Source organism: Tiliqua scincoides, chromosome 4, assembly GCF_035046505.1.
Source record: "Tiliqua scincoides isolate rTilSci1 chromosome 4, rTilSci1.hap2, whole genome shotgun sequence".
NCBI lineage: Eukaryota > Metazoa > Chordata > Lepidosauria > Squamata > Scincidae > Tiliqua > Tiliqua scincoides.
The window spans coordinates 26,833,664-26,838,083 of NC_089824.1; the positions used below are offsets into that span (position 1 = coordinate 26,833,664).

The 4,420-nt window shown below is 47.6% G+C and overlaps 1 pseudogene; it reads right to left on the reverse strand.

The window, feature by feature from the left end:
- Positions 1–1,921: 1,921 nt before the first annotated feature.
- On the reverse strand, positions 1,922–2,041 carry LOC136649834 (5S ribosomal RNA; annotated as a pseudogene).
- Positions 2,042–4,420: the final 2,379 nt, after the last annotated feature.

A 4,420-nucleotide genomic window follows, 5' to 3' on the forward strand; every position in this document is an offset into this window, starting at 1 on the left:
GCTGCAAGCGATCAAGTATGACCTCCATCAGCCAGGAATTCCACAGCACAGTCCCTGTAAGGAAACTGTGCAGCTATTGACTGAGGCCTCAGCTGACCCGACTCTTGGAATTCCTTCAACCACCTGTTAGTATGTTGGGAAAAAACTTGATGGTGGAGCAATGACTGAAGGGACTGCCCAGGTGGTCTGTGTTCACAAAGCCCTCGGAAGACAGGAAGAGAAATGAATTGCAGATCCCAAACAGTGATCCATGAAACCAGGTCACATGTGCTTCAGATAGCAAATTCCTGTTGCTACTCTAGGGTATGGCATGAACAAGCAGTTTTTATTATAGTCCACAGTACATGGGAAACAGGCCGAAAATAAAATCTCAGTTACATGTTTCTGTGTATGGCAAAGTCCTCAAATGAATCACTTGTTTGGCCATCCTATATTGCACAGACTTCCGCTGCTGTGTGAAAGCGAGTTTGGCTCAAGCCAACCCAGGTAAGGTGACAGCAGGGGCGAACTGTAGGTGGGCCATGGGTGGTTTGGGGCATTTTTAAGAGGGGTGGGGAGTGGGCTGGAACGGGAGGATCATGGTGGCACAAGTACATGATAGATCCTATCCCCCATTATCCAACCTGCCTCACCCCCTTCTCAGACTTACGCCAACTACATAGGTGGCATGGGTCCAAGGAGACGCCTAAGGCGAGAAGGTCAATGGAGGAATAAGTAAAAAAAGACTTTTACTTACCTCTGGTTGGCCTTTTGGTCTCCCCCAACCATAGTATGCAACACACACTCTGAAATGTGGTTGCATGCTATAGTATGATGGGGGAAAGGAATGGGTTGTATGTTTTATATGACACTGCAGCAACTCTCAAGCTCGAAACTAAGTATTCAGGGTAGCTATCATACAGAATCACATTTATTCACCTTTCTGTGTATTAGATAAGAACATAAGAACAGTCTCGCTGGATCAGGCCAAAGGCCCATCTAGTCCAGCTTCCTGTATCTCACAGTGGCCCACCAAATGCCCCAGGGAGCACACAAGACAACAGACAAACCTGCATCCTGGTGCCCTCCCCTGCATCTGGCAATCAGAGGCAGCCTGCCTCTAAAACCAAGAGCTTGCACATACCTGCTATGACTTGTAACCCGTATTGAACTTCTCCTCCAGAAATTTGTCCAATCCCCTCTTAAAGGCATCCAGGCAAGATGTAATCACTACTTCTTGTGGCAAAGAGTTCCACATACTAATTACATGCTGGGTAAAGAAATATTTTCTTGTGTTTTGCTTCCTCTGTCCTTATCCCAGGATCCTGTACATTCCTCCCTTATTTCACCAAACTTCATTCATCGAGCCTGCTTCCTCAATTTGCGCCCTTCTCTCCCCCCAAAGAATTCTGGGACAATATCATAGTCACTTAAAAAAAGTGACTCATGGACCCATCCTATCCAACACCAGTGCATAGGATGCATGCTAGCAGGGGACCAGGCCAGCCAGGAGCGGTAAATAAAGAAAAACTCTATTTACCTCCCTGACCACAGCCTGATCTCCTATAGCAGGGGTGTCCAAACCCCAGCCTGGGGGCCACTTGCAGCCCTCAGGGGCTCCCAATCTGGCCTGCAGGGAGCCCCTAGCCTCCAATGAGCCTCTGGCCCTCCGGAGACTTGCTGGAGCCCGTGCTGGCCCGACGCAACTGCTCTCAGTGTGAGGATGACTGCTTGACCTCTCCCCTGAAATGTGGGACAAGGGCTCCCTCCACTACTTGGTTGGTTGGTTGGCAACCTTCAGTCTCGAAAGACTATGGTATAAGCCTACAGCACCTGGTATTCCCAGGCGGTCTCCCATCCAAGTACTAACCAGGCCTGACCCTGCTTAGCTTCCAAGATCAGACAAGATCTGGCATGTGTAGGTTAACAGTTGCTTGTTATAAGCCTACAGCACCAGGTATTCCCATGCGGTCTCCCATCCAAGTACTAACCAGGCCTGACCCTGCTTAGCTTCCAAGATCAGATGAGATCAGGCATGTGCAGGGTAACAGTTACCCTCCACTACTTGCTGTTTCACAAAAGTGAAAGAAAGGCTGGCCTTGCTTTGTGCAAGGCCTTTTATAGTACTGCAAGACCTTCATTCATTCATATAAGTTCAGTCTTTAATATGTAAATTAATTTATGTAAATTTATTCAAATTTTAAATGTAAATTAATTCTTTGTTTTCCCGCCCCCCCCCCCCCGGACACAATGTCAGAGAGATGATGTGGCCCTCCTGCCAAAATGTTTGGACACCCCAGTCCTATAGGATTCTTCAGATCTCCTCAGATCTCCATTCTTTTGCTGGAGTATTTGAGGATGCTCCCAGGGACATATTATTTGCCAAGCTGGGACAGTGGTCAGGATCACTGTTCCCTTCAAGGTATGTGGCCAACCACAAGCCACCAAGCCAAGGTCTGCGCAGTGTGGAGCCTGGCAATGTGGAACTTCAGTGATGATGTGATTACATCATCCTCAAATGTCAGGAGGTGGTGTTGTGACACAGCACAGTTATGGAAGGGGTCCATTCACCAGCACAGACCCTTTACAGCAGCGGTTTCCAAAATTTTTTAACTGGCAGCTCCCTTGACCTACTGGGCCATTGGCCATGGCAGACCATTAGGGATTCAATCCTATATATTGTATAGGGCAGCAGGTTTTTATTGAGAATTCTATGGCTCCTCTGGCTGGTTTCTGAAGCTCCCTGGGGAGCTGTGGCTCACAGTTTGGGAACCACTGCCTTACAGAGAACACTGATCAGAATATGACAGACACTGGTGCTCCCATCTTTTCCAGTATGCCCAGATCTGTTCCCTTTATGCCTCTCCACCAGCAGAAACCTGCCAGGGGCCAGTCTGCCCAGTGCAGCTGGTGGCACTCAGCCTTCTGGCTTTTGCACCAGCAGGTGCACTCTGCGGACTCAAAGAGAGGCTGCCACACTGGCAGATCTTGAAGTGGGCAGCCATTTGATAGGAATTATTGACTACACAGTCAAACATGAGACTTTCCGTTAATGTGTAGAGGAGACATTGCGCAGGAGAATCAACAGTGTGTATGAATTTAAGCTTGTCTCCAGGAGCTGCTTTCTCCCATAGCCGTTTCCCCCACACCAGACCATTTGCCCTCTATTTTCCCCCAGTCAGGATTTAAGACTGGAATAAGCTACCTGGGAGAAAATGGCATGGGAGGTGTGTTGGGTAAGGAACTCCTCTCCCCTGCAAACACCCCCACCTCTGCCTTATCATTACCCGGCAAACACAGGATTGGCAATGTGTCTTTACCAAGGTAATGCATTGTTGCAGCAACTTTAGGCAGCTGTCAAAGCACCTTGGTGCTGCCTGCCACCTTTTTTGGCCTTCTCCACAGGGCTTTTATGCAATTAACAGCTATATGCAGGCATTAATCCAACAGCATGAGCTTCTCCTATATTGCATCTTCCTGCATCTTTTCTCAGCTTACATATATGGAGAAGGGGAAATGTCACCTGTGGGATTTCTGTCTGTTGGACAACTTTTAAAGGCACAAAAGCCTTCTGGAAAAAAAAAATTGAAACCTTACTTTGAAAAGACAGTTTCAGAGGGGAAGCTATGAATTATTGGTCCCTCCTTTGGCAACAGTAGATTTAATACTAAAAATGTATCACAAGACCATTTTGCTTCCAGTTTTTCTCCTTCGCTCCAATTTTCCCATATCCGCTCTCCCACCCCCGTGAAAGCAGGGTAGCAGTTGCAGTGCAGGATCACCCACTCAGTGGCCACCAAGCTTATGAGTCATCTGCCGAGGGGTGTGTGTGGCTCCTCCCACCGCATTGCAACTGACAAGATGTTGCATTTGGCTCTTCCGCCTGCTTTTAAGTGTCATTGCACAGCTAAGCCTGCGTTCACACAGGCTACCCAGGCTTGAGAAAAGGCCAGGGTTTCCCAAACCAGGTTTCCAGAAGAACATTCCTGCTGCTCTTCTCCACCATCAGGATTATCTCACCGCCTCCTTTCTGACCCCCAACAGTTAGATCCCAACTTTCCCACCCCGCCTGGTCTGTATTTGTGTTACTTGAGGTCAGTTATTATAAACCAACATTCTGTTCTCAGGAATGTAATTAATTTAATGACTGTATAAATGGAGTTTCTATCTGCGATCACAAAGTACAGGATTCCAAACACCCATAATCTCCAATTCTAGCCCTCCACCCCTTCTCTCTCTTTTTTTCTGTTTCTTTTTTTCCCCCTTCCCGAGTTAATGGTTTCCAGCTGTGTATTCTTTGGATATGTCTCCACATCAGCTTTTTCCATAACGTGGAGCCAACCCACTTCCAAGTCCCAGATGTGCTATTTATTTACTCTGCAGCATCTGGGTCTCGCTACGGTCCTGTCACTGCAACGTGGCAAACTTGTGAAAAATCAGA